The sequence below is a fragment of the Rattus norvegicus genome, chromosome 6 (genome assembly GCF_021556685.1).
Source record: "Rattus norvegicus strain SHRSP/BbbUtx chromosome 6, alternate assembly SHRSP_T2T, whole genome shotgun sequence".
Lineage (NCBI taxonomy): Eukaryota > Metazoa > Chordata > Mammalia > Rodentia > Muridae > Rattus > Rattus norvegicus.
Genome location: NC_141539.1, coordinates 49,896,101 through 49,924,026, shown reverse-complemented (window position 1 = coordinate 49,924,026; position 27,926 = coordinate 49,896,101).

Genomic DNA, 27,926 nt, shown 5'->3' with positions numbered 1-27,926 from the left:
AAACCCCATTGCTGGATTTAGAGGTAGGCTTACAGGTCCAGGTAGAACATTCTTTTCATGGTATCTAGAACACAGACAGGGGTGAAAGAAGAATCAACATCCTAAGGGAAAAGTAAAGTCAATCTTGTGACCCAGGGGAACACTCCACATGAGAGCAGATGCCAGGAAGACTCGGGTTAGCTTTCAAGAACAACATCAAGGGCTGCTTAGGTAAAATAAGTCAGATACAAAAACTGACTAATGGAGTCTTCGCTGTATCCATCAGTTTTCACATGACATCTGACCTCTATTCAGACTCATAGCAGCTTCAAAGACGAAGGCAGTACTGAGAAGTTTCTGTTACAGCCCAAAATCACATGGATAGTCGTTTTGTGAAAGTCCACCACTCCAGTTGGTCCCATTTGGCACTAATGCAACCCAAGGGGAGGCAGAAAAACGAAACAGCATTATTAGCAGTGACAGAAAGCTTTTAGCCTGGCTTCCCTCTGCAATGATGGATGCTGTTTATCATATTTTACCTGTTGCTTTTAAACTTTCCTTGTCAGAATGAATCATGGCTAAGGGGAAGGGGACCAGATTATAGACAATGCGATTTGTCTAATCGCAGTTGCCCCTCGTCAAGAGCCATGAGCAAATGTAAGCAGAAGCAACCCGAAGGCTGAAAATCATTCTCCCTGCCAAACCTGTCAGGGGTGCACCTGGCTCTGTAAGGAAGCCCATACTCTGCAAAGGAGGTGGCTCCCTTCCTGCACCAGGGGAGTGGAGGTAAAGGCTTGACTCTTGTTATCTAGTGGGTTGATAATGAAGATTAATTTACTTATCCCTTATCTACATAAATTAGAGCACATAGAGAATGTCTTACAGCTGAGTGGAGCCTGCCCGTAGAGACGACTCCCTGTACTCCCCTTGTCAGCAATGAATTGTGTGGAAACCCATCCAACCTTATTGGTTCCCTGATCATTCTCAGAGAGCAACAGACACATACAGAACTGTTTAATAGTGTTCTTAATATTTGTGCCACCCCCTTCTTTTGTATAAATAAACCTGTTTCTTATTTTTGGTAGGGATCAGAAAACCAAGTGTCACAAAATCTCTATTTTGACAAACTTGAAACTAGCTAATTTTGAAGCTGAGTACAAGACTAATCTCATAACACAAACAATGCAAAACAAAAAAGACATAATTGTCTGAGTCTCACAGAAGTAACTGTGGGGAAACATTGTACTACATGTAGTATGATCCAAGTGACCGAATTCTTAGAAATTCACCAGGTATATCTCCAGTTTTTTCACTTCTACCCAGCATTGTTGGATAATATAGATGTTTAGTCACCTGCCTGACATGCAAGTAAGGTCCTCACAGTTCTTCTGAGCAATTGTTTAACTCCTTTGTAAGAGTGAGGTCCAGATGGGAATCAGAAACAAGTTTCACTAATCCCAGACTATACGATTGCTATGGTCAAGTTAGGGATCACATTTCTATGACCTTGGGTGGAGTAACATTTCTAAGCCTTAGATAGCCTAGTATAGACATAAAAATACACTCTTAAACTCTAGGTAAGTTTGGGAAATCCATGAAATAGCGTTTGTAAAAATATTTAGTATATGAGGTAGGGAATGTAGCTCAGTTGCTAGTGTGTTTACCTATCATCTACCAGATCCTACATTCCACTCCAATTCTATATTAGCCAGGCGTTGAGAGGTGGAAGCAGGAAGATCAGAAATATAAGGTAATCCATCCTGATACCAGGCAGGTACACATGAAAGTTTTTCTTTTTAAAGGAACCTGCCAAACACAAAATCAAAAAAAAACCTGAATATAACTCCCAATGTCAACTTGTAATATATTGTGGTTCATTGTTTTGCACTGCTGTTATGAATAAATCATAATTTTATCAGATTAATTTTAAACTAGCTTTGACCATGAAGTAAAGAAAAATAAAATTATTATTATTATTGTTATTGTTATTAGTTATTATTATTACTTATATTGTGCTGTTGTTGAGCATACATGTCACAGTGCACATTGGGTAATCAGCAGGAACAGGGCGGGGTCAATACTCTTCTCTTACCTTTTCTTAGATTGTGGAGATCAAATGCAGATGACTAGGCTTGAATGACAAGTCCCTTAATCTTCTGAGCCATCTCTTGACTCCAAGGGATTTTTAAAATCTGACTGATGGGAATGGAGGGGAATTGGTGTTACAAAAACGAGGAGTGGATAGAAGAATGGGACAAGACTGGGTATGCAGGTACATCAGGCTAACTGTGAGCAGGGAATGGAAAGCAGAAGGGTGACACACAGGAAACAGTGGGTGAGTGGAGCCAGCTGTGGTGTGAGTGCTGAGGTACCAAGGGGGCTGTAAGAGCAGAGCTGGCAGAAGCCAGGTTAAAGGAGGCCCTGCTCTAAGCTAAGTTAGTTCTGCATTTCTGTTTAAATAACAGGGACGTGGTGCATGAGCCTTTGCTCTGCGTCACACCCAGATCCACGGACTCATACCTGCCTGCTCTCCCGCTCTCCCGCTCTTCCACCCCTTCTTCTTTACTCTCTGAAAGAAGTAGGAACTCCTCATCTTTATTTTCGAGAATTCCTTATAAAATTAAGCACAGAGTCAGCCTCTTTTTTGCCCTCTCTTTCAGAGACAGAATGGGACAAACCTTCAGCTCCTTCTGCCTACAGATGCAATACAGATGCAAACCTCTCATTGGAGGACTCTTGAGGGGCAACTCTGAGATTCGAGTGTGACATGTGAGCAACATGTCCGTCTGGTGCCTAGGGAGCCCATTGAGTCACCTGTAATAAATTTCCTGCTGTTTAATTTCTAGGTCTCTTTCCCATTTTTTGTTTGCTTGTTTAGTTTTAGGGTTTTTTTTTTAGTTGAGTTTGAAATTGGAAATGTGGGAGCCTACAAATCTCATATAAGATCGAGGTGAGGGCATGGACAGTGGGACAGTGTCCTGCATGTGAGCCAAGCTCTTGGATGGACTTCACATTGATTGTCTGGTTTTACATTCACAATGTACTTATATTTTCTGGGGAGAATCCGAGACTCTAAGTTTAACTACATCAGAGAGCTTGTGAGTAGCAAAGGCAGGTTTGAGTTTAGAAGTCTTGAGGGCTGAGGTTTGTGTCTTGCTAATACCTCACTGCTGATTTTCAATTAAGCATATTAAATTAATCTTTCTTTCTTTCTTTCTTTCTTTCTTTCTTTCTTTCTTTCTTTCTTCCTTCCTTCCTTCCTTTCTTCCTTCCTTCCTTCCTTCCTTTCTTTCTTCCTTCCTTTCCCCTTTTCTTCCTTTCTTCTTTTTCACCTTCTTTTTCTAATTTGTGTGTATGGACTTTCCATCCCCACCTAGATCTGAAACTAGATATGAGCAAAGGAAATAACAGCCATGTTATTTCCTTGGAAAGCAGATTTGCTGCAGGCTTGAGTCTCTTGTAGATACTTACCGTTTAATACATTTATACATCACAGATTATTGCTTTACATGTATTTTGGGGATTTGGTAAAGTCATACTTTAAGAACCCTGGCATTAGTGAGTGTCAGAAAGGGAAATGAAGGGTGAGCTGGAAACTTTAGAGTTGAATTTGTGCCAAGATCATGAATGGGATTCAGATCCATCACACAGTGCTTCTGTAGCTTCAAATTCCTAAGGCCCACCCCTCCTGGAAAGATGTGTGACAGAAATAATCAAGTACAACAAATGTTGTGTTAGAGCAGCAGGCATGACGCTGATCCTTTGCTGGTCTATTTTGAAAGGCTGTTTGGAAAATTAATAGAATCTCCATTTAGTGTTCGCCTGCCGTCCTTCATCTCTTCCTAAGTAATTGTCACATATGGGAGATGGGCACAGTAAGTTCGAGTCATCTGTGCATTAACCACTCAGATATATGGGTGAGACTTAGAAGTAATTAAGCCTTAAGTTTACAAGACTTTTTCTTCATGATTTTCCTCCTAAGTGTATTTTCCAGTGTGTTTTCTACAAAGACACAAACAGCCCAGATATGTACTTGTAGCCTCTTCAAGTTCATAGATTCTTCATGAACCTTTTTCTCTGGTCTCAGTAAGCACAACTCCTGTTGCCCACGTCTGCCTTTTGGCAGTGTGCATACATGTATGGTGTCTACTCCTCCTCAAAATGATATCCAAAGGAACCAAGTTCACAAACCCAAGATTCTACCTGGGTCATCAGTCTGCGTGAATGTACATAGTGTTAGTGTAGTGTTTCCTTCTCTCTTAAAGCTTTAAAGACATTTGATTTAATTTATTTTACATGCATGCACATGTGTATGTGTGAGTTTATGCCTAAGAATAGAAGAGACTGTGGTATCTCTTGGAGCTGGAATTACAGGCAGTTATGAGCTTTCTAACGTGTGTGCTTGGAACTGAACTTCCACCATCCAGAAAAGCAATGCATGCTCTTAACTGCTAACTCATCTCTTTAGCAGTGCTCCCTTCTTTTTATTGGTGAGTATAAGTGCTCCCAACGTACATTTAATCGCATACCTGTACCTAATTTCTCTTTTTTCCCTATGTTATTGTGTTCTGAGACATTGTGATTTGGATAGCAGAGATAGTTCTCTGTTACTAAGTTGAATGCATAGTAACCACACTCTGGCTTAAGAATTCACTGATGTCTTTGTGTAACCATTGAGGGATTGCCTTGGCTCAACACCTAAGCTCAGGTTTAGCTCACACAACTTTTAGGGAGAAACAGTCCTCATCAAGCAGCAGCAAGATCATTTGCCTATGAATTTCATAACGTCATTGTTTTTGATAGCTGAGTAGTATTCCATTGTGTAGATGTACTACATTTTCTGTATCCATTCCTTGTACAACATTTCTTTTCCTACGGTGAAAAGGTTTGATGGATTGGAAAGGCATTGGCTGTTACTTCTGCACAATAATCTCTCACTCTTTCTACTTGGCTGCTCAGAAATTTGATGGTGTCAATGATCAATGTGGCTCTCAGAGCTGCTTAAACAGGCCAAGCCATGCTCCTCCATGAATCTCAATCTTCCACACACCAAACTTTATTTAACTTTCCTGTCTTCTTATCCTCCCTTTCATCCTGTTGACTCCCCTTCATCCTCTAAAACAGTGAAGGCCAGAGTATTTTGTTAATTTGGATTTACTCTTTCTTTTGGTTAGTTTGTTTAAAGGCTTGTTGATCATTTTTATCTTCTCAAAGATATATCCTATATTTCCTTGATTCTTTGTACTGCTTGGCTTCATTTCCTTGTGCTTTGTTTTGATCTTTTATTATTCCTTTCCATTCACTGCTTTGGGATTTGGCTTATTCTTCTTTCTCACAGATATTGGTGTGCATCCTTAAATGACATTTTAGATTTCTCTGATTTGTTGACTCATTTTTTTTATAACTATAAGCTTCCCCCATAGAACCACTGTCATTCTACCTTCAGGCTCTAACATGTGGCATTTGAATTTTAATTTGACTCTAGGATTTTAGAAAATCCATTCTTGATTTATTCAGAGGCTACTTACTATTCAAAAGTATGCCCTTTAATTTCAGGACATTTTATATTTTACAGCTTCCTTTAGGGTTGATTTCAAGTTCTTCCCCATTGTGATCAGATAGAGCTTAAAAATTGTTTCAATTTTCTAGTCCACATTCAAACTTAAGTATCCTAAAGGTATCTTATAGATTTTTATGGGCAGCCAAATAGAGGGTACATTACTTTTCTTGAGTAGATAAACTTGAGTCCCATTGACCTAGAACGCCATTTAATTCTGATGTTTCTTTGTTGATTTTTGGGTGGTCTGGATGACTGATCTATTTCTAAGAATGGTCTATGGAAGTTGCTTACTATTGTGTACATATCAACCTGTGTTTTTATGTCCAATAATGTCTGTTTTATAAAATTAGGTACACCTCAAACTGAAAAGATCTCTCAGTAGTTAAGATCACTGGTTTTTCTTACAGGGGATCCAGAATCTATTCTCAGCATCACAGTAGTTCACAATGATCTGACATTTCAGTTTTAAGGTCCCAGCACCCCCTTCTAGCCTCTTCAGGCAATACGCATGCACATAGTTCAAGATATATATGTACACAAAATATCCATGCACATAAAATTAATTAAAAACAAGTCAAAATTCTTGGTGCACCAATGATCAGTGCATATATATTTGGGTTTGTAATGTTCTGTTGACAGATTTTTCCCTTAACCATTATTATATGAACTTCTTTTATATGTTCTGATTAATGATGTTTGAAATCTACTACTATAGCTATGACTACTTCTTGTCTGGTTCCCTTTTCTTGAATCTTTCTCTATTTTCTGCCCTAGGTGGTTTGCTTCGGAGAGTAAGGTGCATTATTTTTTATTAACTTGAGAATTTCTTATTTACATTTCGAATGTTATTCCCTTTCCCGGTTTCCGGGCAAACATCCCCCTAACCCCTCCCCCTCCACCTCTATATGGGTGTTCCCCTCCCCATCCGCCCCCCATTACCGCCCTCCCCCCAACAATTTCATTCACTCGGGGTTTAGTCTTGGCAGGACCAAGGGCTTCCCCTTCCACTGGTGCTCTTACTAGGATATTCATTGCTACCTATGAGGTTGGAGCCCAGGGTCAGTCCATGTATAGTCTTTAGGTAGTGGCTTAGTCCCTGGAAGCTCTGGTTGCTTGGCATTGTTGTTCATATGGGGTCTCGAACACCTTCAAGCTCTTCCAGGCCTTTCTCTGATTCCTTCAATGTGGGGTCCCGTTCTCAGTTCAGTGGTTTGCTGTTGGCATTTGCCTATGTATTTGCTGATTCTGGCTGTGTCTCTCAGGAGCGATCTACATCCGGTTCCTGTCAGCCTGCACTTCTTTGCTTCATCCATCTTGTCTAATTGGGTGGCTGTATATGTATGGGCCACATGTGGGACAGGTCCTGAATGGGTGTTCCTTCTGTGTCTGTTTTAATCTTTGCCTCCCTATTCCCTGCCAAGGGTATTCTTGTTCGCCTTTTAAAGAAGGAGTGAAGCATTCACATTTTGATCATCCGTCTTGAGTTTCAGGTGTTCTGTGCATCTAGGGCAATTCAAGCATTTGGGCTATTAACCACATATCAATGGGTGCATACCATGTGTGTTTTTCTGTGATTGGGTTACCTCACTCAGGATGATATTTTCCAGAACCATTCATTTGCCTAAGAATTTCATAAAGTCATTGTTTTTGATAGCTGAGTAATATTCTATTGTGTAGATGTACCACATTTTCTGTATCCATTCCTCTGTTGAAGGGCATCTGGGTTCTTTCCAGCTTCTGGCTATTATAAATAAGGCTGCTATGAACATAGTGGAGCACGTGTCTTTTTTATATGTTGGGGCATCTTTTGGGTATATGCCTAAGAGAGGTATAGCTAGGTCCTCAGGTAGTTCAATGTCCAATTTTCTGAGGAACCTCCAGACTGATTTCCAGAATGGTTGTACCAGTCTGCAATCCCACCAAAAATGGAGGAGTGTTCCTCTTTCTCCACATCCTCGCCAGCATTTGCTGTCCCCTGAGTTTTTGATCTTAGCCATTCTCACTGGTGTGAGGTGAAATCTCAGGGTTGTTTTGATTTGCATTTCCCTTATGACTAAAGATGTTGAACATTTCTTTAGGTGTTTCTCAGCCATTCGGCATTCCTCAGCTGTGAATTCTTTGTTTACTTCTGAACTCCATTTTTTAATAGGGTTATTTGACTCCCTGAGGTCTAACTTCTGGAGTTCTTTGTATATTTTGGATTTAAGCCCTCTATCTGTTGCAGGATTGATAAAGATCTTTTCCCAATCTGTTGGTTGCCATTTTGTCCTAACCACAGTGTCCTTTGCTTTACAGAAGCTTTGCAGTTTTATGAGATCCCATTTGTCGATTCTTGATCTTAGAGCATAAGCCATTGGTGTTTTGTTCAGGAAATTTTCTCCAGTGCCCATGTGTTCGAGTTGCTTCCCACTTTTTCTTCTATTAGTTTGAGTGTATCTGGTTTGATGTGGAGGTCCTTGATCCACTTGGACTTAAGCTTTGTACAGGGTTATAAGCATGGATCGATCTGCATTTTTCTACATGTTGACCTCCAGTTGAACCAGCACCATTTGCTGAAAATGCTATCTTTTTTCCATTGGATGGTTTTGGCTCCTTTGTCAAAAATCAAGTAACCATAGGTGTGTGGGTTCATTTCTGGGTCTTCAATTCTGTTCCATTGGTCTATCTGTCTGCCTCTGTACCAATACCATGCAGTTTTTATCACTATTGCTCTGTAATACTTCTTGAGTTCAGGGATAGTGATTCCCCCTGAAGTCCTTTATTGTTGAGGATACTTTTAGCTATCCTGGGTTTTTTGTTATTCCAGATGAGTTTGCAAATTGTTCTGTCTAACTCTTTGAAGAATTGGATTGGTATTTTGATGGGGATTGCTTTTGGTAAAATGGCCATTTTTACTATATTAATCCTGCCAATCCATGAGCATGGGAGATCTTTCCATCTTCTGAGGTCTTCTTCAATTTCTTTCTTCAGAGTCTTGAAGTTCTTATTGTAGAGATCTTTTACTTGCTTGGTTAAAGTCACATCGAGGTACTTTATATTATTTGGGACTATTATGAAGGGTGTCGTTTCCCTAATTTCTTTCTAGGCTTGTTTCTCTTTTGTGTAGAGGAAGGCTACTGATTTATTTGAGTTAATTTTATACCCAGCCACTTTGCTGAAGTTGTCTATCAGCTTTAGTAGTTCTCTGGTGGAACTTTTGGGATCACTTAAATATACTATCATGTCATCTGCAAATAGTGATATTTTGACTTCTTCTTTTCCAATCTGTATCCCCTTGACCTCCTTTTGTTGTCTGATTGCTCTGGCTAGAACTTCAAGAACTATATTGAATAAGTAGGGAGACAGTGTGCAGCCTTGTCTAGTGCCTGATTTTAGTGGGATTGCTTCAAGTTTTTCTCCATTTAGTTTAATGTTAGCAACTGGTTTGCTATATATGCCTTTTACTATGTTTAGGTATGGGCCTTGAATTCCTATTCTTTCCAGGACTTTTATCATGAAGGGGTGTTGAATTTTGTCAAATGCCTTCTCGGCGTCTAATGAAATGATCATGTGGTTTTGTTCTTTCAGTTTGTTTATATAATGGATCACATTGATGGTTTTCCTTATATTAAACCATCCCTGCATGCCTGGGATGAAGCCTACTTGATCATGGTGGATGATTGTTTTGATGTGTTCTTGGATTTGGTTTGCCAGAATTTTACTGAGTATTTTTGCGTCGATATTCATAAGGGAAATTGGTCTGAAGTTCTCTTTCTTTGTTGGGTCTTTGTGTGGTTTAGGTATAAGAGTAATTGTGGCTTCATATAAGGAATTTGGTAGTGCTCCATATGTTTCAATTTTGTGGAATAGTTTGAATAGTATTGGTATGAGGTCTTCTATGAAGGTCTGATAGAATTCTGCAGTAAACCCATCTGGACCTGGGCTCTTTTTGGTTGGGAGACCTTTAATGACTGCTTCTATTTCCTTAGGAGTGATGGGGTTGTTTAAATGGTTTATCTGTTCCTGATTTAGCTTCAGTACCTGGTATCTGTCTAGGAAATTGTCCATTTCCTCCAGATTTTCCAGTTTTGTTGAATATAGGTTTTTGTAGTAGGATCTGATGATTTTTTGAATTTCCTCTGTTTCTGTAGTTTGTCTCCCTTTTCATTTCTGATTTTGTTAATTTGGACACACTCTCTGTGTCCTCACATTAGTCTGGCTAAGGGTTTATCTATCTTCTTGATTTTCTCAAAGAACCAACTTTTGGTTCTGTTGATTCTTTCTATGGTCCTTTTTGTTTCTACTTGGTTGATTTCAGCTCTGAGTTTGATTATTTCCTGCCTTCTACTCCTCCTGTGTGTATTTGCTTCTTTTTGTTCTAGAGCTTTTAGGTGTGCTGTCAAGCTGGTGACATATGCTCTCTCCTGTTTCTTTTTGCAGGCACTCAGAGCTATGAGTTTTCCTCTTAGCACAGCTTTCATTGTGTCTCATAAGTTTGGGTATGTTGTACCTTCATTTTCATTAAATTCTAAGAAGTCTTTAATTTCTTTCTTTAATTCTTCCTTGACCAGGTTATCGTTGAGTAGAGCATTGTTCAGCTTCCACATATATGTGGGCGTTCTTCCCTTATTGTTATTGAAGACCAGCTTTAGGCCATGGTGGTCTGATAGTATGCATGGGAATATTTCTATCTTTCTATATCTGTTGAGGCCTGTTTTTTGACCAATTATATGGTCAATTTTGGATAAAGTACCATGAGGAGCTGAGAAGAAGGTATATCCTTTTGCTTTAGGATAGAATGTTCTATAAATATCTGTTAAGTTCATTTGGTTCATGACTTCTCTTAGTCTGTCTACATCTCTGTTTAATTTCTGTTTCCATGACCTGTCCATTGATGAGAGTGGGGTGTTGAAATCTCCTCCTATTATGTGTGAGGAGCAATGTGTGCTTTGATCTTTAGAAAGGTTTCTTTTACGTATGTAGGTGCCCTTGTATTTGGAGCATAGATATTTAGCATTGAGAGTTCATCTTGGTGGATTTTTTCTTTGCTGAATATGAAGTGTCCTTCCTTATCTTTCTTGATGACTTTTAGTTGAAAATTGATTTTATTTGATATTAGAATGGCTACTCCAGCTTGCTTCTCCCGACCATTTGCTTGGAAAGTTGTTTTCCAGCCTTTCACTCTGAGGTAGTGTCTGTCTTTGTCTCTGAGGTGTATTTCCTATAGGCAGCAGAATGCACGGTCCTCATTGCGTATCCAGTTTGTTAATCTATGTCTTTTTATTGGGGAGTTGAGACCATTGATGTTGAGAGATATTAAGGAATAGTGTTTATTGCTTTCTGTTACATTCATGTTTGGATGTGAGGCTATGTTTGTGTGCTTTTCTTCTCCTTGTTTTGTTGCCAAGATGTTTAGTTTCTTGCTTTTTCTAGGGTGTAGCTTGCCTCCTTATGTTGGGCTTTACCATTTATTATCCTTTGTAGTGCTGGATTTGTAGAAAGATATTGTGTAAATTTGGTTTTGTCATGGAATATCTTGGTTTCTCCATCTATGTTAATTGAGAGTTTTGCAGGATACAGTAACCTGGGTTGGCATTTGTGTTCTCTTAGGATCTGTATGACATCTGTCCAGGATCTTCTGGCCTTCATAGTCTCTGGCGAGAAGTCTGGTGTGATTCTGATAGGTCTGCCTTTATATGTTACTTGACCTTTTTCCCTTACTGCTTTTAATATTCTTTCTTTATTTTGTGCATTTGGTGTTTTGACTATTATGTGATGGGAGGAGTTTCTTTTCTGGTCCAATCTATTTGGAGTTCTGTAGGCTTCTTGTATGCTTATGGGCATCTCTTTCTTTAGGTTAGGGAAGTTTTCTTCTATGATTTTGTTGAAGATATTTACTGGTCCTTTGAGGTGGGGGTCTTCACTCTCTTCTATACCTATTATCGTTAGGTTTGATCTTCTCATTGAGTCCTGGATTTCCTGTATGTTTTGGGCCAGTAGCTTTTTATTTTTTACATAATCTTTGACAGTTGTGTCGGTGATTTCTATGGAATCTTCTGCTCATGAGATTACCTCTTCTATCTCTTGTATTCTGTTGGTGATGCTTGTATCTACGGCTCCTTCTCTCTTCCTTTGGTTTTCTATGTCCAGGGTTGTTTCCCTGTGTTCTTTCTTGATTGCTTCTATTTCCATTTTTAATTCCTTCAATTGTTTGATTGTGTTTTCCTGGAATTCTTTCAGGGATTTTTGTGATTCCTTTCTATAGGCTTCTACTTGTTTATTTATGTTTTCCTGGAATTCTTTCAGGGATTTTTTGATTCCTCTCTATAGGCTTCTACTTGTTTATTTATGTTTTCCTGCGTTTCTCTAAGGGAGTTCTTCATGTCTTTCTTGAAGTCCTCCAGCATCGTGATCAAATATGATTTTAAATCTAGATCTTGCTTTTCTGCTGTGTTTGGATATTCAGTATTTGGTTTGGTGGGAGAGTTGGGCTCCGATGATGCCATGTAGTCTTGGTTTCTGTTGCTTGGGTTCCTGCACTTACCCCTCGCCATCAGATTATCTCTGGTGTTACTTTGTTCTGCTATTTCTGGCAGTCTCTAGACTGTCCTATAAGCCTGTGTGACAGGAGTGTTGTAGACCTGTTTTCCTGTTTTCTTTCAGCCAGTTATGGGAACAGCGTGTTCTGCTTTCGGGCATGTAGATTTTCCTGTCTACAGTTCTTCAGCTGTTCCTGTGGGCCTGAAGAGTTCTTGTGTGTTCCTGTGAGTCAGAAATGTGGGCCGAGTGTAGTCTCTTCTGGCTTCCCAGGCTTGTCTGCATCTCTGAAGGTTTAGCTTTCCCTCCCATGGGATTTGGGTGCAGAGAGCTGTTAATCCAGTCCCTTTAGGTTCTGGCGGTGTCTTGGGCGCAGGGGTCTGCAGCTCCAGTGCACCTATCTACCATTTCCCAGAGGCCGTATACAGTTTCCTCTTGGGCCAGGGATGTGGGCAGGGGTGGGCAGTATTGGTGATCTCTCCTGCTCTGTAGTCTCAGGAGTGCCCACCTGTCCGGGCGGTGAGCTCTCTCTCCCATGGTGTTCCGGAGCAGTGATCTGTGGGCAGGGCTCAGTGAAGTTTGGAATCCAGCTAAAAACCGGAAGTGTCCGTTCCTAGAGGAATTTTGCCTTTGTGTGTCCTGAGACCACCAGTCAGGTCGTTTGGAGCAGAAAGGTTGGTGTTACCTGTGGTCCCGAGGCTCAAGTTTGCTCGTTGGGTATTGCTTATGAGCTCTCCACTAGGGCAGCAACCAGGAGGGCCTGCGCTGCCTTTCTGGGAGCCCCCGTGCACCGAGGTCCCAGATGGCATTTGGTGTTTTCCTCTGGTGGGCAGAGTGTAGTCTCTTCTGGCTTCCCAGGCTTGTCTGCCTCTCTGAAGGTTTTCGTAAGGTGCATTTCTTAAAGGCAGCATGTACATAAATTCATATAACATGTAGACTTTTGTATTTATTTTACTCTTTTTTTTAAAAAAAGAAATCAGCTAGTCTGTGCCTTTTAGTTGGGGAGTTAAACCATTGATATTTATAGTTATTATTGAAAATTATATATTAATTACTGATATTTGGGTGAAATGTTTGTTATTTTGCTCATCCTCATTTTGTTTAGTTCAGTTGCCGTTCATTCTTTTTGTGATCTCATGCATCTGTTTGTCTTTTCTTCCCTTGTGTAGGCTCCTTTCAATTATCTTCCCCTCTGCTAGCTTAGGAATCATAAATACCTTAGTTTGTGCTTATATTGGAACATTTTTCTTTTCCCAGTTACAGCTCTGCTACATATAGTAATATGGGTTGGTAGTTGTTATACTTGGAGGGAACATTACAGGGCAGGGACCAAAGATGCTTTGTGGCTTGCAAACTTTAAGTTGGTTCTTCAAAAGGAGTTAATATGAGTCTTGAGTGAATGTTTAATGTCCTATTGAGACTAATCCTAATAGCACTATGTAGATACAATTTAACTTTAGAAAATTATTTATAGTAAACAAAGATTCTATTAATTATAGCAGATCTACATGATTTACACACACACACACACACACACACACACACACACACACACAATCCAGGCAATGGTATAGCTACAAAGTCAGGGCAAAGACTTAAAACAAAATAGTGTATAATTTTGTTAAATTGTGAAACATGTACTCATTGAATTTCACTAGTAGAAGTAAAATTAAAGCTAATCATGCCAGTGTATCAGTTAGTCTGATATAAGCAGGTTATGGTATGTGCATACAAATATCAAAATGTCATGTACACTAAACTTCCAAATTTCACTTGCCCAACACAGACACAGTATCAGACATGATCTTATTAAAATTGCTATGGCAAGATTTTGTGAACAAGACCAAAACATAATATCACCAGTTGACACACTAGTGTCAGGGGGAGGAAATTCTGCTTGGTCTTACCCATAGATGAAGAACTATAGATGGTCTTCTGAGAGAGGTAAGTGCTCTTACATTATGTTGGAACAAGCACTATGAACAGTAATTATAAAAGAGATAATAAATTTCGGAGGCAGGGTGGGGATGGGAAGGGAAAGTCAGAGGAGGGAAGATGGTCATGACAAATTAATCTCAAAAATGATTAATGAAAAATAAAATGAGAGTGAAAGTCCTCCATTTTAGAGGGTATTTGAAGTAAATGAAGTCTCTGTGCCTGATGGCTTATTACTGTACAGTTGCTGGACTTTGTGATTGTTAAGAACAGAAACATTTAGAACAACATGGGAAGTGCTTGCTATGAAGGAAAGAAAATTACAGTGTTAGAAAGGCAGGATGAGCAAACCAAGGGGACAACAGTGTCTTACTTTATTCTGTCCTGGAGTGAGGAATATTGAATTCAATGTGCTTCATGCAGTCAGGGCACTCTCTCTTGGCTCCACCAGGCATCAAAATATTGGTAACATTTCTGCAGCTAAAGAACCATGGAAATGTCATTTAAGACATTTTAGAAATCCATGTCTAGAAAGGGCATACCTCCACACTTTAGACACCAGTGCCAGCATTTTTTTTAAAGTTGGGAGAAACTGTAAGAATTTCCTTGAAAATCAAGACTGAGCTGAGGGCTTCACTCCTACTACTCTTGTTCATATACTTCTTGAAGTCTTAGCTACAGAAGTAACATAAGTGAGGGGCGTAAAGGTTAGAAAGTGTAAAAAAGAATTTATTCACATTTGCAGGAAAAAAGATCCAAAAACATCACCAAAAATTTTTTTAGATCCAAGAAATATTTTAAGCTCACTAGAAAGATGTAAACACAACACACAAATCACGGTAGTTCTAAATTTCCCAAACAAGCTTGCTGAAAAGCATACTGGAGAGCATCTCTCTTACAACACTGAAAAAAAAGGTGGACAGAGAGGTAGACAAACTCAACCAAGGTATTAATAACCTCTACAATGAAGCATGCAGAACAGTAAACAGCTGTGGCAGCAGCAGCAACAGCAGCAGGAGGAGGAGGAGCAGCAGCAGCAGCAACAAACAAACAAACAACAACAACAACAGCAACAACAACAACCAGTTTCTTAGAAGTCACCAGGAGGTAAAAGGTCCCCAGAGTTTATGAGTCTGTGTGGTGAAAAATGAAATGCCTGAACTGCTGAAGATGACGTATGTAGTCTGTTTAATCAGTGTCAAATCGCACTGGCATTTCCTAGGAACAGAAAAGTATTCCTAAGGTTCTTTGCCTTGTGGAACAGTTCTAGTCCCAAAGGTCTGTAAGGCGAAGGAATCACCATTGCTAATTCTAAAACACATGACATAGCCACGGTGACAAAATGACATGAAAACATATAGGTTAGTGCAGGAGAGCAGAACCAATAAATTCTTCCACATAGCCAGAGACTCTAGACTCTATACATGGTGATAAGGGCATTCAATGAAAACACACTCTTTTCACAGATGGTTCTAGGAAACCTAGCTGTCCACCCATGAAGCTAGATCACTACCTCTCAGTAGTAAATATATATATATATGCACATATATATGTATAAATATGTGTGTGTTATAAAGTAAAACTTTGAAATTATTAGAAAAAAATGCAAGGGATGGTCAAGATCTAGGACAGGCAAGGTTTCACTGAATAGGAATCCAGTTTCTCAGAAAATAAAAAATAAGAATTCACAGATACATTAAATTAAAAAGTTTTTGTATAGAAAAAGAGTCAATAGAGTGAAGTTACAACCTATGAAATGGGAGTGAATCTTTGCTAGTTATTCACCAGTCATGGGATTGATAACTATAACATGAAAAACGCAGACACTTAAATATAGATGTAAAAAATAATTTAAATGATAAATGAGTCAATGATAGAAATGGACACATTTTAAAATAAAGAACAAACAAAGAATAAACATATGAAAAAGTGTTCAGCATCATTAGCTACCAGGAAGTACAAATAAAAAAAATGTACATTGAAATTCTTGCTCACACCATGGAAAGTGGCAGCTGTCAAGTCAAGAAACAGTTCAGAACAAATGATGGCAAAATTACAAAGAAACAGAGAGTTTTGTAAACTCTTTCTGGAAATGTAAATTAGTCCAACCACTGTGGAAATCCTTATGGACATAACCCAATTACAAATAGAACTACCGTACTTAGGGTCATAGCCAACAAAATCAATGACAGCTTACCAAGAGATCTCAGCATGCCTGTACTACCTCTGTACTGTCCATGATAGCCAAGTTCTAGAATCAGGTGCCCAGCAGTGCATAGCTAAAGAAAAGGTGGTATGTATACACAATGGAGTTCTTTGTCCTCAGCTATGGAGAAGAATGATGTGCTTATGTTGTTTGTTGATGTAACTGGAGACTATATTAAGCAAAATAAGCCAGACTCAGAGGGGCAAATACAGTATCTTTGTCTCATACATGGAAATGATGGAGAAAAGAAAGGAGGCATGGAAATAAAAATTCATTATTAAGGGTGTTGAAGGAGAAAGTGAGAAGAGAGAGAATGAAGAAAGAATGAGAAAGGGTAACAGAGGTGGATATGAGCAAATGTTATGCACTTATATGGAAATGTCACGGTGAAAAGCATATTGCAGAAGTCATTTAAGTTTAGAAAACAGTGGTAGACAACTAGGGAAAGACTTTGGCTAATGACCACAGAAAAACAGTAAGACAAAGGGTGAGCTCTGGGAATCCTTTACCATGATGTATGACACAGTGAATTACATGTTAGATTACAAAAAGTAGACTTTAGGAACTTTAAGTACAAAAAAGAAAAGCACGTGTCCTCACATTCTCATTCTATTGCTGCCGCTGTGATAAAATCAACTCAGAGGAGAAGGGATTTGTTTGCCTTACAGTTCTAGGACACAGTTCTTTACCACAAAAATGTCAGAACTTCAGGACCTTGAGACATATGATCACACAACATCTATAATTAAGAACAGAGTGAAAGAGTACATACTTGCTTGCTGTGTTCAGCTTGATTTTTCCACTTTTACTGTGGTCAAGATTTCCTTCCTAGGGAATGGTGCCACCCACAGTAGGCCAGGTCATCCCACATCAATAAAGTAACACAATTCCCCATAGGCACATCTATAAGCCAACCCACTGTATAAAAATCCTTCATTGAGGTTTTCTTCCAAGGTAATTCCTGGTTGTGACAAGTCACAATTGAAGCTAATCATCTTAGCATATCTATTAGTCTGATTTAAGCATTTTACAGTCTCAGCATACAAACATCAGAATGTCATGTATACTAAACTTCCAAATTTCACTTGCCCTGTCACAGACACAGTATTTGATACAATCCTTTTGGAGAAGACACAGCCTCCCACAGATCAATGTACAAGTCAGGAAAAGTATAGCAGAATATGTTTGCTATTTCATGGGTAAAGCTGAAAATATTATTTCTTGAAGTATTCATGTAATCACGGTTATCAGGAAGAAATTAAGAGAGAAATCTAAGGAAAATGGTTTAAAAGTTATCTTCAAACACAAGGTAGAATAAAATACGGTCTCAGACAACAATGCACATTGAAAATCAGAAATTTTTCATAAACTGATCCTACAAGAAAAAAGCACGGCACACACTGTGTGTCTCTTGCATGACCCATATGGTTTCTTTTAGTATGGGGAGAGGAGGAAAGACTAGATGTAACTGTACCAAAATGTCAGCCATGGTTTTTAAACAGTGTGACAGAATATGATACCTCTGAGTTTCTGCTTTTGTTGTTGTTGCTCATTGCATACTTTCTTTTGTATAATTCCTATTCTTCATTTTTGATAAGGAAATTGAATTTATTTCATAATGACAAAATACAAATCTGTTGAAACGTATTTGTCTTTAGTATTTGCCAAATTAGCATATGCTTTTGCTCCTTGCTGTATTTAACCTTGGTTTTCCTTCTCTCTCTGTTGTAGTCCCACTTTGCCTGTGAGAGTGGAGAGCCTGGGCTCTGGGAACACTGCCCAGCCAGCTACAGACTGTGATCTGTGTCAATAAATGTGGTGATTAGGAAGCTTCCTGATTTTATTACCTGCTGCTCAGACCCAAGCTTATTTCCCACAGGGGGTTACCATGGATAAGGGACCTCGACTCTCTTGTTCCAAGACTGCCTTGGACTGCCCCCACCAGACCCCAGAGGGTAGGTTTTGTACCCCCCCTCCAATCTGCCTCTGAGCTGCCTCCCCAATTCATCTGAGACTGGCATGGATAGAAGGTCAAGTTTCAGGGAGGGGGATGAGGAGACAGCTGGGTTCTGCCCAGTGATCTGCATGAGGTGGCAGGAAGCTTCCCATTTTTACTGCTGCGAGGGTCCTCAGCCCCAGGGAGACGTGCTTTGTTGTATGCTGTGAACCCAAGGAATTATGAAAAGAGCCTAGTTTATTTTAAACAAGTATTGTGACAGCAAACTTTATTGTCTGTTTTTGTGCTTGTAAAACACACATACATGTGTGCGCACGTGCATACACACACACACACACACACACACACACACACACTCCCCACATCCATACAAATCCATATAAACAATTTAAATAGGACTCAGCCAGCATCTGAAGGAAGCACAGATTCATCCAAAGGCACAATTTCAATTAGCCAATAGGAATAATTGTTTTCAGATCCATTGTAAAGCATGGAGGCCACACTGAGTTGCTGTAAAATTGCTAAAATGTTAGACTCCAGATTTATGTTACAAATACACAAAATGGTAAGTATGTGAGGTTGGTTATTTGTATGTTTATGAGCTTGACTTCATTGTTCTACGAGGCACACATGTACCAAAACATCATGTATATCATAAATATTTTAAAATGTAATTACTCAATTAAGTAATAAATGAAACAATTAAATTCTATTTCAGAAAAATACACCAAAGCTGTGGTACAGACACGCTGCTCCTGAATGCAGAAGGCTTTACCCGTGGACATGCTTGATTCCAGAAATAACATTCCTTTGTGGTTAGGGGCAGAAAGAGCAGAGGGAAACAAACCCACAGACTCAGAGACAATTCCTGCAATATTCTTAAAACCTCTTTAGAAGAGCAGGAACTCAAGGATAAAAAGTGAATAAAAAAATAAAAAATAAAAACCCTGCCAGCCTGAGAGATTGTCTCATTTTTAGTATGCTTAATGGACCACTCAGGTGCCGTTTGAAAGATATCATTGCAAAGGAGCACGTGACCAGGGGAGGCACTGGCCTCTTTCCGCAGTCACTATTAGAGCTAGCATCTTCCACTGCCAGCCATTATTGTTGGCTTTCCCAGCCATGGGGCTCTCCAGAGTTCTTTCAGCTGTATGTCTTATTAAATACACATAGCATACATAAGCCCTTGGCCCTCTGAGACTGGGGAATGCCTGAGAAAACAAAGTGGGTAACAGTAGAACTCTTTCTAAATCGTAACACTGTTAATTTAATGCATTCTGCGGGGAATAATCAATAAAGTAGAATGTAACAGAAATTGCAAGCCATAAAGGAACCAAGTGACCCCCTCCATGGTCTGGTGATGCAGAGATGGACAGAATTCTTCTGCAAAGGGTCCCTTTTTTGTGTTCCTGGGTCACATTTTAAAATGCCGAGGCTGGCGGGCGATGTGCAGCAGCTTCCTACCTGCATTGATTTTTTTTTCCTTTCTGAATTGAATGGGAATTATAATAAAGCCTTGACCCTCGTGTGAAGCCAGCCACCAGAAGGTTCTTTTGTTGGAGCATGCTGTCACTAGGTTCCTTTGCCAGAAGCTCTGGTGTAAGGGGGGTGTTTAAAAAACCAATGTCTTCTGCTAGCCATTCAGAAGAATCTTTCATTTTTTTTTCTTTTAAATATGAACTTCATATGTCGTCTGTCAAAAGGGAAGAAAAGCCCAGTGGGTGCCTGAGCTATCCTGTGTTTCCTGCGAATGTGAACGTGCATGTGTAAGTATTCCTCTCTGCTAGCAGGCCTTGAGGAAAAAGTAGGGATAAGGGTAGGATTTGGGGTGACGGAGAGGGGAGAAGATAGTGGCACAAAATCAGAACTTCATTCTGATCACTTCTAGGCCAGACATATGGCATTTATAGTTATGGTTTATTTTTTTGGTTAGTTTTTACTATTCTCTTCCTCTTCTTTTTAGCATGTGAAGATCAATTGGACATTAGTGTGGAGATGAGACTCACATGTAGATCAAAGAAAGAAAGAGGAAATGAGAAGGAAGGAGAAAGAAAGAGGAGAAAAGGGCAGAGGAAGAAGGTGGAGGAGAGGAATGTTGAACATTGAGGCCAGAAAAGCAGAAAACCTTGGCAGTGGCCCTTTGCAGAATCTCACTTGTGACCAAGCACAAGCCTAGCTGTGCTGGTTTGATCAGGTCTTAAGTCAGATCTGAACCTTAAAGATATCACCTTGGTCTTAGGAAACTTGCAGTTTTGATTTCAAGTTTTCAGAAGAATCTATCTCATAAGTAAAACCCAAAGCAGTTAGGGAGGTTTAGCTAGGTGACAAGTAGATGGCATCTGAAGGCAGCAGCCTCTGTTTACCATTGAGCTCTGTGCTCTCAGTTTGGCAGATGTTGGCAAGCAATCGCTTAATGCCTCAGGGCTCACATCAGAAAAGGGACCAGTAAATCCAGGTGTGGTGGCTCACAGCTATAATCCTAGGAATTGTGGGGATGAGACAGAAGAATGGCTGTGAATGCCACACCAGACAGGGATAAAGAACAAGACTGACCCAAAACACCACCCACCAGCAGCAAAATGGGCCAATACCAGTTCAGATGAAGTGACTGAGTGTGCAGGAGGTCCTGCGAGGAGGGCATTGTCCAAGTCTATGCTTGGTCAGTTCTAGCTGTTATTAATTTGCCAAGAACAAAACAAAAACAAACAAAGAAACAAACAAACAAATCGGGTGAACCTTCATGGGCTCAGAGGGAACGCCAAGGAGCTTCTGACTGAGAGGGCAGTCTAAGCTGTGGAAGTGTTTGCCTGCACATGTGCACCACTCCCCTCTGCGAGTGCTCTGCATGATGGTGCATTGCTCAGCAAGGGACACTATATACAGTGACAGTTCTATGATGTAATGTGAATCCATGACTCAGTAGACATCTTGGCTTGTGTAATGGCAGTCTTGTGGACTGTTGGAGAATTTGTTATAACTCACAGAAGCATTAAAATGCATGTCTGTCTATACCTAAGATGTTTAGTTAAGCTTTATAAACTGATAAATAAAAAAGGCTGAAAAGTAATGTGTAATCAGTAAGCTAATGTAAGGATTAAATTTAAAGCAAACAGTTAAAAACAATGGACACGAACAAGCATATATCATTGACCTTCCCTCTTGCTGTCACAAAGTACCCTGATGAAAACAATTTAAGGAAAGAGGGATGTGCAAAAGATGCCCCAACATATAACAAAGACACATGCTCCACTATGTTCAGCCTTATTTATAATAGCCAGAAGCTGGAAAGAACCCAGATGCCCTTCAACAGAGGAATGGATACAGAAAATGTGGTACATCTACACAATGGAATATTACTCAGCTATCAAAAACAATGCCTTTATGAAATTCATAGGCAAATGGAGGGAACTGGAAAATATCATCCTGAGTGAGGTAACCCAATCACAGAAAAACACACATGGTATGCACTCATTGATAAGTGGCTATTAGCCCAAATGCTTGAATTACCCTAGATGCCTAGAACAAACGAAACTCAAGATGGATGATCAAAATGTGAATGCTTCACTCCTTCTTTAAAAGGGGAACAAGAATACCCTTGGCAGGGAAGAGAGAGGCAAAGATTAAAACAGAGACTGAAGGAACACCCATTCAGAGCCTGCCCCACATGTGGCCCATGCATATACAGCCACCCAATTAGACAAGATGGATGAAGCAAAGAAGTGCAGACCGACAGGAGCCGGATGTAGATCGCTCCTGAGAGACACAGCCAGAATACAGCAAATACAGAGGCGAATGCCAGCAGCAAACCACTGAACTGAGAATAGGACCCCCGTTGAAGGAATCAGAGAAAGAACTGGAAGAGCTTGAAGGGGCTCGAGACCCCATATGTACAACAATGCTAAGCAACCAGAGCTTTCAGGGACTAAGCCACTACCTAAAGACTATACATGGACTGACCCTGGACTCTGACCTCATAGGTAGCAATGAATATCCTAGTAAGAGCACCAGTGGAAGGAGAAGCCCTGGGTCCTGCTAAGACTGAACCCCCAGTGAACATGATTGTTGGGGGGAGGGCGGCAATGGGGGGAGGATGGGGAGGGGAACACCCATAAAGAAGGGGAGGAGGAGGGATTAGGGGGATGTTTGCCCGGAAACCGGGAAAGGGAATAACACTCGAAATGTAAATAAGAAATACTCAAGTTAATAAAGAAAAAAAAAGAGGGGTGTGTATTGGCTCAGAGTGATCTATCATAATGAGCAAGCCAAGGCACCATGGTGCACCACCCAACCCTGGCACATCAAGTCTCTGCAGGGTTAAGTGCATGCTGTCCCACTGTGGCCAGACAAAGCAGCCTTATGTGCAGGGTCCTCAGTCCAGGACATGTATGCTTTTTGTTTGGTGACTCAGTCTCTGGGAGCTCCCAGGTGTCCAGGTTAGCTGACACTGTTGATTTCTCTACGGAGTTCCCTTCCCATCAGGGCCTTCAATCCTTCCCCCAACTCTTCCATAAGAGACCCCAACCACCATCCAGTGTTTGGCTATAGGCATTTGCAGAGCCTCTCAGAGGACAGTTTTTCTAGACTCAGTCTATAAGCATAGCATTAATAGTGTCCAGGATTGGTGGTTGCCCAAGGGATGGGTCTCAAGATTTGCTGGTTATTGGTTGGCCATTCCTTCAGTCTCTGCTCCTTCTTTGTCCCTGAATTGCTTTTAGACGAGACAAATTTTGGTTTGAAAATTTTGTGGGTGGGTTGGACCTACACTGAGTCCTGCCTGGTTACAGAAGGTGGCCTCTTCAGGTTGTCACTGTTAGGCAAATTGGCTAACTTCACCTGCACTGACTCCTGGGAGCCTTCTCCATCCCAGGTCTCTGGGGCTTCCCAGTGATTCCCACACCCCCACCTCTGGTAGCTACAGATATCCATTCTTTCTCCTGCCCCTCTGACCCTCAGTCCTGTGTTTCCTCAAACTTGATCCTGATCTCTCCATTTCTCTCCTCACCATCCCCACTTCCTCCCCCCCTCTGCCTCCTATGATTATTTTGTTTCCTTTTTTTTCAACTATAGAGATAGTTGATATAGAGATAGAGAGATTCAACTATCCTTACTTAAGCCTTCCTTCTTGTTTAACGTCTTTGGCCCTTGTATTTGAAGCATAGATATGTAGGATTGAGAGTTCATCTTGGTGGATTTTTCCATTGATGAATATGAAGTGTCTTCCCAGCGTGTCTTGTTGGGAGACTTTTAATAACTGTGCCTATTTCTTTAGGAGTTATGGGGTTATTTAGATGGCGTATCTGATCCTGATTTAATTTTGGTGCTTGGTATCTATCTATAAAGCTGTCCATTTCATCCAGATTTTCCAGTTTTGTTGAATATAGACTTTTGTAGCAGTATCTGATGATTTTTTGAATTTCCTCAGATTCTGTTGTTATGTCTCCCATTTTACTTCTGATTTTGTTAATTTGGATACTGACTCTGCACACTCTAGTTAGTCGGGCTAAGGGGTTTATCTAGTTGGTTTTTCTCAAAGAACCAGCTACTGGCTTTTTTTTTTTTTTCCTGTCAGTATTTTTTTTTTTATTAACTTGAGTATTTCTTATATACATTTCGATGTTATTCCCTTTCCCGGTTTCCGGGCAAACATCCCCCTCCCCCCTCCCCTTCCTTATGGGTGTTCCCCTCCCAACCCTCCCCCCATTGCCGCCCTCCCCCCATAGACTAGTTCACTGGGGGTTCAGTCTTAGCAGGACCCAGAGCTTCCCCTTCCACTGGTGCTCTTACTAGGATATTCATTGCTACATATGGGGTCAGAGTCCAGGGTCAGTCCATGTATAGTCTTTAGGTAGTGGCTTAGTCCCTGGAAGCTCTGGTTGCTTGGCATTGTTGTACTTTTGGGGTCTCGAGCCCCTTCAAGCTCTTCCAGTTCTTTCTCTGATTCCTTCAACGGGGGACCTATTCTCAGTTCAGTGGTTTGCTGCTGGCATTCGCCTCTCTATTTGCTGTATTCTGGCTGTGTCTCTCAGGAGCGATCTACATCCGGCTCCTGTCGGTCTGCACTTCTTTGCTTCATCCATCTTGTCTAATTGGGTGGCTGTATATGTATGGGCCACATGTGGGGCAGGCTCTGAATGGGTGTTCCTTCAGTCTCTGTTTTAATCTTTGCCTCTCCCTTCCCTGCCAAGGGTATTCTTTTTCCTCATTTAAAGAAGGAGTGAAGCATTCACATTTTGATCATCCGTCTTGAGTTTCGTTTGTTCTAGGCATCTAGGGTAATTCAAGCATTTGGGCTAATAGCCACTTATCAATGAGTGCATACCATGTATGTCTTTCTGTGATTGGGTTAGCTCACTCAGGATGATATTTTCCAGTTCCAACCATTTGCCTACGAATTTCATAAACTCGTTGTTTTTGATAGCTGAGTAAAATTCCATTGTGTAGATGTACCACATTTTCTGTATCCATTCCTCTGTTGAAGGGCATCTGGGTTCTTTCCATTTTCTGGCTATTATAAATAAGGCTGCGATGAACATAGTGGAGCACGTGTCTCTTTTATATGTTGAGGCTTCTTTTGGGTATATGACCAAGAGAGGTATAGCTGGATCCTCAGGCAGTTCAATGTCCAATTTTCTGAGGAACCTCCAGACTGATTTCCAGAATGGTTTTACCAGTCTGCAATCCCACCAACAATGGAGGAGTGTTCCTCTTTCTCCACATCCTCGCCATCATCTGCTGTCACCTGAGTTTTTGATCTTAGCCATTCTCACTGGTGTGAGGTGAAATCTCAGGGTTGTTTTGATTTGCATTTCCCTTATGACTAAAGATGTTGAACATTTCTTTAGGTGTTTCTCAGCCATTCGGCATTCCTCAGCTGTGAATTCTTTGTTTAGCTCTGAACCCCATTTTTTAATAGGGTTATTTGTTTCCCTGCGGTCTAACTTCTTGAGTTCTTTGTATATTTTGGATATAAGGCCTCTATCTGTTGTAGGATTGGTAAAGATCTTTTCCCAATCTGTTGGTTGCCGTTTTGTCCTAACCACAGTGTCCTTTGCCTTACAGAAGCTTTGCAGTTTTATGAGATCCCATTTGTCTATTCTTGATCTTAGAGCATAAGCCATTGGTGTTTTGTTCAGGAAATTTTTTTCCAGTGCCCATGTGTTCCAGATGCTTCCCTAGTTTTTCTTCTATTAGTTTGAGTGTGTCTGGTTTGATGTGGAGGTCCTTGATCCACTTGGACTTAAGCTTTGTACAGGGTGATAAGCATGGATCGATCTGCATTCTTCTACATGTTGCCCTCCAGTTGAACCAGCACCATTTGCTGAAAATGCTATCTTTTTTCCATTGGATGGTTTTGGCTCCTTTGTCAAAAATCAAGTGACCATAGGTGTGTGGGTTCATTTCTGGGTCTTCAATTCTATTCCATTGGTCTATCTGTCTGTCTCTGTACCAATACCACACAGTTTTTATCACTATTGCTCTGTAATACTGCTTGAGTTCAGGGATAGTGATTCCCCCTGAAGTCCTTTTATTGTTGAGGATAGCTTTAGCTATCCTGGGTTTTTTGTTATTCCAGATGAATTTGCAAATTGTTCTGTCTAACTCTTTGAAGAATTGGATTGGTATTTTGATAGGGATTGCATTGAATCTGTAGATTGCTTTTGGTAAAATGGCCATTTTTACTATATTAATCCTGCCAATCCATGAGCATGGGAGATCTTTCCATCTTCTGAGGTCTTCTTCAATTTCTTTCCTCAGTGTCTTGAAGTTCTTATTGTACAGATCTTTTACTTGCTTGGTTAAAGTCACACCGAGGTACTTTATATTATTTGGGTCTATTATGAAGGGTGTCGTTTCCCTAATTTCTTTCTCGGCTTGTTTCTCTTTTGTATAGAGGAAGGCAACTGATTTATTTGAGTTAATTTTATACCCAGCCACTTTGCTGAAGTTGTTTATCAGCTTTAGTAGTTCTCTGGTGGAACTTTTGGGATCACTTAAATATACTATCATGTCATCTGCAAATAGTGATATTTTGACCTCTTCTTTTCTGATCTGTATCCCCTTGGTCTCCTTTTGTTGTCTGATTGCTCTGGCTAGAACTTCAAGAACTATATTGAATAAGTAGGGAGAGAGTGGGCAGCCTTGTCTAGTGCCTGATTTTAGTGGGATTGCTTCAAGTTTCTCTCCATTTAGTTTAATGTTAGCAACTGGTTTGCTGTATATGGCTTTTACTATGTTTAGGTATGGGCCTTGAATTCCTATTCTTTCCAGGACTTTTATCATGAAGGGGTGTTGAATTTTGTCAAATGCTTTCTCAGCATCTAATGAAATGATCATGTGGTTCTGTTCTTTCAGTTTGTTTATATGATGGATCACGTTGATGGTTTTCCGTATATTAAACCATCCCTGCATGCCTGGGATGAAGCCTACTTGATCATGGTGGATGATTGTTTTGATGTGCTCTTGAATTCGGTTTGCCAGAATTTTATTGAGTATTTTTGCGTCGATATTCATAAGGGAAATTGGTCTGAAGTTCTCTTTCTTTGTTGTGTCTTTGTGTGGTTTAGGTATAAGAGTAATTGTGGCTTCGTAGAAGGAATTCGGTAGGGCTCCATCTGTTTCAATTTTGTGGAATAGTTTGGATAATATTGGTATGAGGTCTTCTATGAAGGTTTGATAGAATTCTGCACTAAACCCATCTGGACCTGGGCTCTTTTTGGTTGGGAGACCTTTAATGACTGCTTCTATTTCCTTAGGAGTTATGGGGTTGTTTAACTGGTTTATCTGTTCCTGATTTAACTTCCATACCTGGTATCTGTCTAGGAAATTGTCCATTTCCTGAAGATTTTCAAATTTTGTTGAATATAGGTTTTTATAGTAAGATCTGATGATTTTTTGAATTTCCTCTGAATCTGTAGTTATGTCTCCCTTTTCATTTCTGATTTTGTTAATTTGGACGCACTCTCTGTGTCCTCTCGTTAGTCTGGCTAAGGGTTTATCTATCTTGTTGATTTTCTCAAAGAACCAACTTTTGGTTCTGTTGATTCTTTCTATGGTCCTTTTTGTTTCTACTTGGTTGATTTCAGCTCTGAGTTTGATTATTTCCTGCCTTCTACTCCTCCTGGGTGTATTTGCTTCTTTTTGTTCTAGAGCTTTTAGGTGTGCTGTCAAGCTGCTGACATATGCTCTTTCCTGTTTCTTTCTGCAGGCACTCAGCGCTATGAGTTTTCCTCTTAGCACAGCTTTCATTGTGTCCCATAAGTTTGAGTATGTTGTATCTTCATTTTCATTAAATTCTAAAAAGTTTTTAATTTCTTTCTTTATTTCTTCCTTGACCAGGTTATCATTGAGTAGAGCATTGTTCAATTTCCACGTATATGTGGGCATTCTTCCCTTATTGTTATTGAAGACCAGTTTTAGGCCGTGGTGGTCCAATCGCACGCATGGGATTATTTCTATCTTTCTGTACCTGTTGAGGCCCGTTTTTTGACCAATTATATGGTCAATTTTGGAGAAAGTGCCATGAGGAGCTGAGAAGAAGGTATATCCTTTTGCTTTAGGATAGAATGTTCTATAAATATCCGTTAAGTCCATTTGGCTCATGACTTCTCTTAGTCTGTCGACATCACTGTTTAATTTCTGTTTCCATGATCTGTCCATTGATGAGAGTGGGGTGTTGAAATCTCCCACTATTATTGTGTGAGGTGCAATGTGTGTTTTGAGCTTTAGTAAGGTTTCTTTTACGTATGTAGGTGCCCTTGTATTTGGGGCATAGA